The sequence below is a fragment of the Benincasa hispida genome, chromosome 4 (assembly GCF_027475165.1).
Source record: "Benincasa hispida cultivar pf3 chromosome 4, pf3_genome.v1.1, whole genome shotgun sequence".
Lineage (NCBI taxonomy): Eukaryota > Viridiplantae > Streptophyta > Magnoliopsida > Cucurbitales > Cucurbitaceae > Benincasa > Benincasa hispida.
Window position 1 is genome coordinate 39421533 of NC_143481.1, and position 12706 is coordinate 39434238.

A 12706-nucleotide genomic window follows, 5' to 3' on the forward strand; every position below is an offset into this window, starting at 1 on the left:
AGCAATATATGCATTTGGAAAAATATTTACCTTTTTATATAATTTAATAGGACAATCAATTTCATTTTGCAAGACTTCTCTTAATATTTTTAATTTAAAAAATAAATCTAAATCGTTAATGTTAGAAGAGATCATGTTTTAATGTATTTTCAAGTTTAATACATTATCTTTTCAAATTATCATCATCTAATGACTTTTAAAATATCAAATAAGAAGTTCAAGTATTTTCGTATGGTTGAAAATTTTCAAATATAGTTTTAGTGAAGAAATTGTTTGATGTATAATACAATGAACGTAACCAATTTTAAAAGAATCTTCAAGTGATTGTGTTTCTTCAATGTCAACATTTTCATCAAATTATTTTCTTCTTTGAATCATTCTTTTTTTCACGAAATATTGGCAGTATTTCTATATCATTTGCAATTGCTTTAGATGAAATATGGCATTTATGAATTCATTTTTTTTTTCTATATTTTTCTAAAAATGAAATTAAACCTTTCAAGTGATCTAAAGCAACATCAATATGCATATTTTTATGTTGTAAGATTCTACTCACAGAATTTGCAGCAAATAAAATATCATACCATATAGTCATGTCTAACAAGAATTCAAAATTTTCAAATTTATAAGTAGCTAAACGATTAGCTTTACTTTTCACTTTAGGATCTTCTCTAGTTTCTCCTACTTAAATAAAGTGTCCCTTATTTGAGGCGTTTGAAATCTTATTGCTTTAACACTTTTAATTTAACTTTCCCATTGTGTTTGTGACAATGGTTTGATAGTCAAGTTGGTTATGTGATCTAGCAAAAGTTTCCACCGTTTTATAGATGAAGAAAATAAAGAATAAATACGTTTTATAGCAAAAGTTTAAAATATTTAATTGTGTTAACATATCAAATAAACCTTTTCCAATAAGCTTTAAAAAAATGGCAATCATTTCAATTAAGCTTAAAAATTTTCCATTATTTTTTTGATAAATTTTTTCATTACTTTCTTGAAATACTAAATTATTTTTAGCAAGATTTTTAACAATAGCAATAATTCAGGTTAGTATTTTATTCATATGTTCTTTTTCTTTATTAATTAATTATTGAACATCTTTGTCAATTGTTTTATTTTTTAACAAACTAATTTGTAAATCAATCCAAACATTCATATTAGATATATGTTCGTTCTAGTTTTATGACTTTTAAGTCGAGAACTAAGATTTTTCTAATCATTAACTCTTTTGTTAGTCAATTGAAATGTATTAGATTTAGTACCAAACATACCAACAAAAACACAATACTCATCAATTTCTGTCGTATTTTTCGCCATTAGATAATTTTTTAGTATAATGAATATTAGAAAAATGCTTAGAATTTTCATCTTTTGGAAAAATTAAATGACTTTCTCTAGTGGGGCCTTTTTCAACCAATAAGTCAATTAATTTAGAATCAATATTTTTCCATCTTCCTAGATCTTATATATTTTATTCATAATGCACCATGTATGTCTCACTAGCATTACTAATAATATCATTGTTTTCTCTCTTTTCATTTTACTCCTCACTCTCTAATTTTTTTCATTCAAGTTTATTTGATTACATGCTATAATTATCTACATTTTTTGTTTGATCTTTCAATTTGTCTATGCCTATCATTTTTCTATTATTTCATCAGTTTTATTACTTTTACTTCCAATAATAAATTTATCAAGAGCACCTTTTTTAGATTCGATCAATTTTTCTACTCTTCTTTTCTTCTTGAGCTTTTCATGTCCATATTCATATTTCCTAGTAGACATATTAATATTCTAAATATGAAAATATAAACAAATCTTAGATGTTAAGGTATTGAACAATCAATAATATGAAATAATTTTTATTCCAAAAATAAAAAATAAAAAGAATTTGAACGAAAAAAACCTATAACTTTGAAGCAGTTGGATTAAGTGATTGCATCGAATATTTCACAAACATTTTTTGTAAATGTAAGATACTTGAGACAAGTTTAACATTATGTCCTTAAAAACTCTATTTGGATATCTAATATACAATACCATTTCAAATCATTTATTTGAAATTGGTTAGGTAGTCAACCTTTATATCGAAATTTTACTTCATTCACATGAGTAATAAAACATCAATATTAAATATGAAAAATTGCCCATTTAGTATTTAATAATAATTTTCTTGTTAATACAAGTACATTATTATTTATTCAAAATCATAGGTTATGATGTTTTTATCAAACCCTTAATATTCTAAGATTCCAATTGTGTAATTCATTTTTTAAATGAACACATATAATTCTGTAAACTTTTTGCAATTCATTCTTTGAAAATTTTTGTAAATGCATTGAACTTCTTTTCATAAAAGAATTAATATATTTTTACATATCTCATATGCAATAATGAATCATATAATGTATAAAGACTCTACTAAAGCAACAAGTGAGAAAATTGACTCAGAGTCTAATTTCTCTCACTAGTTGCGGCGACGGTTTTCACTCTTTGCCAAGAATCTTATTTTGAAGATCTCTATATTCATATTCTACACTTTTAAGTCCTTTTTGTTGATCAATCCATATCCTATGGGTTTTATCCCATCAAGAAAACCTGGAAATCCATACTGAAACAAAGTACACAAACTTTATCTTATGATTCATGACTTTGACATATTGTTTTCTTGTCAGCACCCTTCAATTCTTGTCATATAATATGACAAGTGAAGGGATCAAATCTCAAGCAAAAGTATGTGATCGCCTTGCAATTTTGTTTTTGATTTTACATAAACAAAATATGGTATAAAAATAATAACATAATGGATAAACAATCAAGATTAGTATGCATTTAAGAGACGAAAAGAGGGAAGAGCTAAACCTTACCTTTGTAGATTCCCATTGCATCTTCTTTGGAACGTCTCTTCAATGATCAAGGAACACCATCATAAGTGAAACCTTATTATTCTCTAGGATCCCAAGAATTAAATATCTGGTCTCCAAGATTTGGAAGAGGAAGAAGAAGTAGTAGAGAAAAGAGAGATTTTGAGAGAAGTAGTAAGAGACTAGGATTCAAAATTCCCAATTCAACTATGTCACAAACATGGGTCATGAAGACCTATTTATAGAGAGGAGGGATGACCCTTTTCTCGTTGTCTTTCCTATTTCTTCTCTAGTTCTAATTTAATTAAATAATTTTTATTTAATTAATTAGTTTAATAATTAAATAACTATATATATTAAGTACAATTTAATATATATATAATTAAATAATAAATAAACATAACATATTTATTTATCTCTACTTCTAAAAAATTAATTAATTAATTAACTAACCATTAATTAACCAATTAAACTACTATATTAAATCATATTTAATATATGATTAATCAACATATAATTATCACATATTTATATCTATACATCTCTTTAATATTTAAATCTTATTCAAATATTTTTCTCTCTTAATTATAGATCACATCTATAATTAACCATATTATATTAATCTCATTAATATGCAATTGATTTGAATAATTCAAACCATTCCTCTTATATATTCTTTAGTGAGCTAACAAGGGACCTTATGAACCTACAAATTAGAAGTTCCAATGATATAAGATTAATTAATTAAACTCTTTAATTAAATTAATCAATTTTCATTAACTACTGATCATTCCACTAAAGACCGATAGTTGTACTCTTCGCATTGTAGATTTATTTTTGTGTCCATAGATATAACCAATCAACAGCAAGTCGACCATTCACAAATTGCTCATAACTATAGCTGGGTTAAAATACTGTTTTACTCCTGTAGTTACATCTAATTCCTTAAATACCACTGATCTCTCTAATGAACAAAGAGTTTATAGTCCAACTATAAACTAACACCTCTTGGGCCAATGAGAGGTTGAGGCCTCAATGTTCAAGTCCCAAAATTAGCTATTAAGGAAGCAATTTATCTACTTTCCTTAAGGTCGGGAAAGGAGTAAGTTTCATCTTGTGTAGTTGTGTTCCCATCTACCTACTTGAAAAGTCCCCAAAATGTAGGCTTATTGTGTCCAGCGTTGCAACGCTCTACCACTTTTATAAATATGGTTTTTGCCGAATTAGGTCAAAATTTTGTCAACCAACTGACTTCCACACGATTCCTCTCATCTTTTCTCCTCTTTTTGGTCAGTAGGATGTATCAAAATGATTCTTTGGCATTTATCATGATTATTATGGGCTAAGCTATTCGTTTCTAGCTTGTGTTTAGGATTTTTCTAACTATCTGATGTATTTGTGAGTTTTCGAACTAGTTTATTGCAATTGTCGGATTCAATTATATTCTTGAATGTTTATGATTATATTATTGGACACTTGAGAATTTTATAATTATCACTTTTGATTGACATTTGATATGTGACATTTAATCTTGTGTTAATCAACTAGAAGCAATAGGTGAGGTTAGCTTACAAATCATTTAGATATATTGTTCTCACCAACTTAGAATCGAATCAACCAAATATTTAATTGAGATTATTCCTATTAGATTTTCAACCTAACTTTGCCCTAGATTTTAATGCAATTAGACCAACTTGAATTTGCATGTTATTCATCGATTTAAATTGGACTAATTAGTTAATTAAGACCAATTAATTGGTTGTTCTTATTAATTTGGTTAGGGTAGACAATTGTTTCACTCTAGTAATGAGAATTCTATGATTGAATGCATTGAATAGGAGAATCCCATAATAATCCAAGCTAGGTTTTCTTTGATTGAATTTCAACACTTTATTTTATTTTATTCATTTAAATTTCTTTTGCTACAAAACATTTTTTTAAAAAAAAAAAAAAAAAAACCTTCCTTTTAGTCTCAGGCTTTAAATCGTTTAATTGATAAATTTTAGAGATCCCTGTGTGTTGACCTGATCTTGGCACTAAGACTAGAAATTTGTTGTGGTAGATACGCTTAAATTATTTGGTCCGAATTTGGGCGATGAAATCCGCTCTGACCCGCTACTGAAGAATGGTCAATTATTCCTTCACTAGGTTGAAACATTCTCAACCAATCATTACACCAGAATAACTTTTATTCCTATAAAGATTAGTTACCATTTATTCAATCAAAAAATCTTTAACTTGCTTAATAATTTCTTGTAAGTGTGACTCTTCATTTTAGATCTTATAGTTTTGCCCCAATAAGTCTGCCAAAGGGCAAGACAATAATGGTGCAAAAACTATAGCGACCCTATCCATTTATGGAGTTTACACTGATATTGATTCCATGTAAACATCTTTCGAAGGGAGGTCGTGCCCAGAGCGATACGAGGCCAAGCCTAAAGTCTTACATTGTCCACCAATGAAGGAGACCATAGGATATCTTGACATATGTCTATCTCCCACATACTCTAAATACTTTCTCCATTCATCTTGATATTGACCCATGCAAACATATTCCAAAGGGAGGTCGTGCTCAGGCAACACAAGGCCGAGCATGAATCTCACAGTGTGAACGTACAGAAGCATAAGAGAAAATGACATATCATATATATCTTTTTCTCCTACTAAATATTTTTAAATTGGGGGTTCAATACTTAGGTATATTAGGCTAAAACATTTATCAAAGTGAATATTGTCTTCCCAATATATCACATATCTTGGATAGTTTTACTATTATATTTTGATTCATTAAACATTTTAATAAATTAAAACATTATTGCATGTTTAATAAATATTAACTAATTCAATCCTTAGGTTGGTTCTAGGTAGGGATGCTCCCTTACAGTCTACTTAAATACCTCAATCCAGACATAACCTTCCTAGATAGGATTCTCTTATAGACAATATTTTGTTGATATTTTATTTTCCCATTTTAATCCTATTAAAACAAAATAAAATATTTATTTTAAATCTAATCTCATTAGAAATAAAATTTAAGATTAGTTAACTGAATTTTAAACTATTTAAAACAAATTAATTAATTTTATCCTAATCTCATTAGGTTAGTATGCAACTTTATTCAAAGTTTTTCATTTATTAAACGTACAATATAATTTTTATATTTATATTAATGAATTAAAAATTATTATATGCATTACATGATTGTTAACTAAATATAGCTATTATATTCTAAATAAGAATATGAACCAAAATATTTGCAAACATAATAAATTTCACTGTCTATCTGCGATAGACTATGATATTTTGCTATTATTTATAAATATTTTCAGCAGTTTTTTCATTTAAAATAATTTCTCTAATAACAATCATATCTTATGCATATCAAACATTAATAAAAAAAAAAAAAAAACTACATAGTAGCCATACTTTTAATCATACATTAAAATCATATAATATAACTCTTATATTATAAACATGCAAACTATATAGTATAATCATGCATATATATACTTTAAAAAATAAGCTAACTTTAACTATAACATTTATATTTAAGAATGTTGCATGGTCATACCTTTTCATTAATTAATATAACTATAATATATTAAAATAATGAAAAATATAACATATGCTATCATTGACATTTATATTTTAATATGATGCATGACATGCTTAACCTATGGTTAGATTTTAATTTATATGGCATATTTTATGTAATATATAATTAATATAATTAAACATATATCTCATGCATATTAAACTATATTATAGCAATAATTAATCAAATATTGACACCCTAATAAAAATAAAAATTAAATTTCATTAATTTAAATTAAAACGCAATAAAATGTCTTGAAAAGTTGGAAGAAAACTGCCACTATCTTTCCATGCGTACAAACAATAACGAACAATCGTTAGAAGCTTTTAATGTTGAACAAAAGATGACCGACGAAAAAAAATCTGCATGTACACTTTGAATTCGTCTTTCATCTCTGTTTTTTCCTTTTCACAGCAATCATTTCACCACGAATGACCTGATTTACTGACTCGATTTACAGAACAAGTGCTCAAAATGTTGGACCCTTACATTGATCAAATCAAAGTAAAAAAGTTGTAAATCTAAAGTGTTAATACTTATAAACATCTATTATGCAAAATAAACCATACAACTCATATGCACGTTAAAACGCACCCACCATTCAATTCTATGTAAAATTCAAAACAAAAATAAATGCATGACCTGTCTCTGATACTAATTTAAAGGATCGATTCCCATATCGGAAGAGAGTGATCGTTGTGCTTCGATTTTGTTGTAAATTACAATACAAAAAAAAGCAACATACATCAATATATATTAGGTTAAGCATGAAAAAATTTCTATAGGGAAGAAGAAACTTACCTTTGAAGACCATCTTCAATTTCTAGCAGTTCCTTTTCCAAGATTTCCTTTCTCTCAACAAACAAATCACCACATACATCATTGGAGATGTCACCAAAAGAGTCTTCCTTGCTGTTCTCTTAGTAAGGACCCATTTGTGGGAACCGACTTTTGAAAGAGAGAGAAAATCTTGTTGTGGAGGAGAATTTTTCTACAGAGAACTCTTTCTCTAAATTCAACTTGAGAGATATCAATGAGGAAGAATAAGTTTTTTTCTTCTCCAAAAAAAAAAAACTCTTCCCCCACGAGAAAACTTTCCATGTTTTAATGTGAAGTGGGATTTAGAGAAAAACCACCCACTTCATACGCTAGTTAAATCAAACAAACTTAATTAAATTAAATTAAATTAATTATTAATTACATTAATTAATAACTAACTTAAATTAATTAATTGATTATATCTCTCTTATAACCTATAGTGTTTAATATAAATTTCATTCATATTAACTTAACTTTTAATTTATAGTTTTAATATGAAACTAATTCATTTTATATGAATCTAATTTATATTAATTATTTGAATCATATTCAAATAATAAATCTCCTTTTAATACTTTAAAACTCATTAAAAATTAACTTTATATTATAATGTACTTATATACATTATATTAATTTTACCATATACAATTAACATTATTTCCTTATTTAATTTGAACAACTCAAATTCTTTCAAAACTCTTAGTCCTTATTTACCCATTGTGAGCTAGTAGGGGGACCTAATGGGCCTATTTTCTTATTTAATTTGAACAACTCAAATTCTTTCAAAACTCTTGGTTCTTATTTACCCGTTGTGAGCTAGTAGGGGGACCTAATGGGCCTATAGATTATAAGCATCAATGATTCAATATTAACTAATTAAACTAATTATATTAATAAACATTCATTAACTGTTGGTCACTCCACAAAAGACTCATAACTGAACTTTTCGCTCTGTATCCATGGATTAACCATTATATTAAATTGACCCTTCACGAGTAGTTTGTAATTACAGCTGATAAAATTACCGTTTTATCTCTGTAATTTACCTCTTACTCCCTTAAGTACCACTGATCCCTTTAATGAACAATCTATTTATGATCCAACTATAAATTAAGTCCCTCTCAAGCCAGTGAGAAGGTGGGTACCATTTGTTCAAGACTCGGAATCAGTACTTAATGGAACTACTCATCTACGTACCCTAAAGGTGGGAAGGAGTGAGTTCCATCTTGTGTAGTCATGTTTCCAGCTCTCTACTAGGACAAACCCCCAAAATGATAGGCTTATTAAGCCGGAAACTGAGGCTATTCTCACCCACACAAATCAAAGAATTGTCTTCATAGACAAGAGTCCATAACTCACTCAAGATTAAGATCGAGTTACATGATTATCCTATGAAATATTAATCTCTTCAGTCAACAGTGTTACAAGGAGAGATTAAATATATTGCAGTCTAATCTTATACAAACTTATTATATAGGATACCTCACTCACATGTTTTTATATAAACGATGTGGATCCAATCATTTGTAATACTTAGAATATTTGTAACAGTTACAAAGTGGGTTGTATCCATATTATTACCAGGATGAGGTACCTAAACTTAATCTATATACTATAGACCCTTTATGTTATTACTTGAAACATGATACAGGTATATCAAATAGTTAATTAACTACGAGGCTTTAGGGCATAAATCCCAACAAAAATAAGTACAAAATAATATCAAATATTGAAAATTAATTTCAAAATTAAACAATAGGAAATATTTACATATAAAATAATTGTAAACTATTTATTGAAAAATGAAGTGGATAAAAAAAAATTATAGTATTAAACTAATATAACTGTGAAGTCTGAAGTGAGAAAAGTTAAGAGAGTGAAATCAGTGTGAGAACTCTTCTTTGTAATTCCTCCAAGAACTTGAAATTCTAGCTCCTCTCGTGGATGTAGGTAGCTTTGCCAAACTACGTAAAATCATTGTGGTCTTCTTCATCTTTTTGTCCTTGCATGCATAATTCATCTTCATCTTCTCATAGATTTTTCTTCATCTTTGTTCTTCCTCTTCTTTTGCTAAAATGGCGAAAGGAAAAGGAGAAATCTGAAAGAAGTTCTTTTATGCAAAATGATTTTTGATCTGATTGAATCAAATTGAATATAGAGGAAAAGCAGAATACTTACGTGTTACAGCATCAGTCTTCTACGTGGCATCTTTGTATCCACTTGCTGCAGCATTAATTCTTTTCATTTAGATCAACTTGACCTACTTGAGCCTCAGTGGAATAAGGAAAAACCCAACAAATTGGTATTAGAGCCTGCAAGAACTATCAAAAGAAATTCAAGAACTTCAAAGAAAGTAAATCTTAAAGACATTAAAGTAAGAAAGAAGCAAGGATATGACAGTTACGAGGTACAACATTGAAATTTTTTATGGGAAAGGAGATATCAACCTATGGAATGCTAAAATCAGGGTTGTTTTGGGCAACATAGTTTTATATGATCCTTCAAAGTTGTCTAATACTGTGACAACAGATAATAAAGAGAACATGGAGTTAATTCCATATGGGACTCTCATTTTGAATCTATTAGACAATGTTCTTTGACAGGTAATTGATCAAGGCCCTGCCTTTAAAATGTGGTCAAAGTTAAATGAATTGTATGAATCAAAAGATCTTCCTAATAAAATATTCTTGAGGAATATATTTTTTTACATTCAAGATGAATTCATCCAAAACCCTAATAGAAAATCTTGATGATTTTAAAAAAATCACAGTAGAATTTAAAACTCAAAGTGACACAATAGGGGCAGATAAAGAAATATTTGTACTTCTTAATTTTCTTCCGGAGGTGTATAAGAATGTAAAGATTGTTGGGGTTGATGCCCTAAATCTCATAGGATCCTGTAGTTTGTAATTGTATTGTACAACATTTTATTTATTTAATAAAATATAAGATGTTTTATTTTACATTTAGTAGCATTAAACCTACAAACAAATAAATTAACATCCAAGGTTATCTTCTGTAGCTTAAACAGTATGTAGATACATACAGGTGGATCATGTTTAAGTGAAAACCTAAATGGTCTGTAGTAGATGGATAAGACTGGATACCTTATCCTTGTAACATTACGAGTACAACCCACTTTGTAGATATTACAATTGTTGTAAAGTGCTACAAATGATCTGATCCTGATCATCCATGTAAAGACGTGTGAGCATGGATATTATATACAAAGGAGTTTGTATAAGATCGGACCATGAAATGACTAGTCTCATTATATAACACCGTTCATAATAAAGACTTACATTTTACTAGGATGAATATAGATGACATGATCTGAATCCTGAGTGAGTTGTGGACTCTTGTCTATGAGAATGATCCTTTGATTTGTATGGGTGAGAGTGGTCAAAACGCCGACTCAACAAGCCTACCATTTTAGGGATTAGTCTGAATGGAGAGCTGTGAACACAGCTACATAAGACAGAATTTACTCCTTCCCTAAGATTGAGGTAAATAGATAAATTGCTCTTCTAAGGGCTGATTCCGAGGCTTGAACAATGTGGCGCCACACCCTCTCCTCGCTTAAGAAGGGTTTAGTCATATTGGGACTATAATTTATTGTTCATTAGAAAGATCGGTGGTACTTAAGAAGTTAGATGTAATTACAGGGACAAAATGGTAATTTTGACCAAAATGTACTTACGAGCAATTTGTGAAGTGTCATCGCACTGTTGACTGGTTATATCCAATGGACACAAAAATATATCTATAGTGTGAAGAGTGCAACTATCGGTCTTTAGTGGAGTGCACGACAGTTAATGGGTTAATGGATGTTGAGTAATTTAATTAAAGGAGTTTAATTAATTATTCAAGTACCATTGAAGCTTCAATCTACAGATCCATAAGGTCCCCCTCTGTAGCTCAACGAGGATTAAATGAGAATCCATTTTTGGATTAATTTGAATTGTTCAAATTAATTGAGGGAATTAATTATATGTGATATAATTAATCTAATTTAATTATATATGATATAATTACTATAATGTATTTGATATATTATAAAGTTTATTTGAGAGAAAATAAATATTTGAATATGATTCAAATATTAATTATATGAATTGGATTCATATAATTAAATTTAATATAAACGGGATTTATATTAAATGTCATTGGTGAGAGAATTGAAACTATAAGTTATATTGTATTTGGTACAATATAGAAACTACAGGTTATATGTTATATGTGATATAACACATTGTTATGTATGTATGTATAATAAATTAGCTATTATATATATATGTGTGTGTGTGTGTGTGTATGTATGTATGTATGTATGTATATATATAAAATTAAAATTAAATTATTTTTAATTTAATTTAAATTTATTTAATATTTAAAATTAAGGGAGGAAAATAATTTCTTTCCCCTATTCTCTCAACCTATATATTGTGTGGGTCGTTGGATGAGGGAGATCTTCTTCTTCGTTTTGGCGAAGGGAGTATTACAAAAAGGTTTTAAGATCCTAGTTTTCCCCAATCTCCTCTTCTTTCATCTTTAATTCTCATTTCCTCTCCAAAATCACAGAGCCCATAAAACTCCTGGATTCTCATCCAAGAGAATATAAAGGAAACCGAGTGGTGATGGCCATTTAGGATTTTGAATTTGTTGAAATTCCAGAGAAAAGGAATTACGTGAAGAAGATTGATCTTCAAGGATTAGTTTTCCATCTCCCTATTCTCTTTTCTCTTTTCTCAATTGATTATAGCATGTGGTAAAATTTATTTTCGAATGCATAATGGTTCTGTATATATTCTGTAAAAATGAGAATTCTGTAAAACTTGGGATTTAGGTCTGATCCCTGCTTCCGTTCAAGGACCTTCATCGATTCCTTCTCTAAAATAGAGCCTCAGTTACCACTGACATTATCATTTCTGCTCTTAAAGTAAAAGAAATGGACCTGCTGTCTAATAAAGATGAAAGATCAAGTGCTGAAGGTTTGTTTGTGAAAGACAAAAACAACCATCACAATAAGGAAAAAGGCAAACAACCATCCACATATGAGAGTAAGGATAAGCCCAAGATTAGATGCAAATATTGTAAGAAAGTAGGACATCTAATCAAGAACTTCATAACCCAAAAGTGAACAAAAGAGCAAAAGAATAAGAATCAAAAAGCTTAATCCATACAGTCAAGTGAAGTTTCAGTAGAGGAAGACTCATTTTTCTATTCAATGCCTTAGCCACTTCAAATCAAAGGTCAGAACCTAGAAATCCAGCAAAGAGCCTTGATTGGGTGTTAGATTCACGGTGTTCTTTTCACTGACACCTAAAGGACTAGTTTAACTCCTACAAGGAAATGGATGGAGGTTCTATCTACATGAGTAATGATAACTCATGTCCAGTGATTGGCATTGGTTTAATCCCTCTTAAAC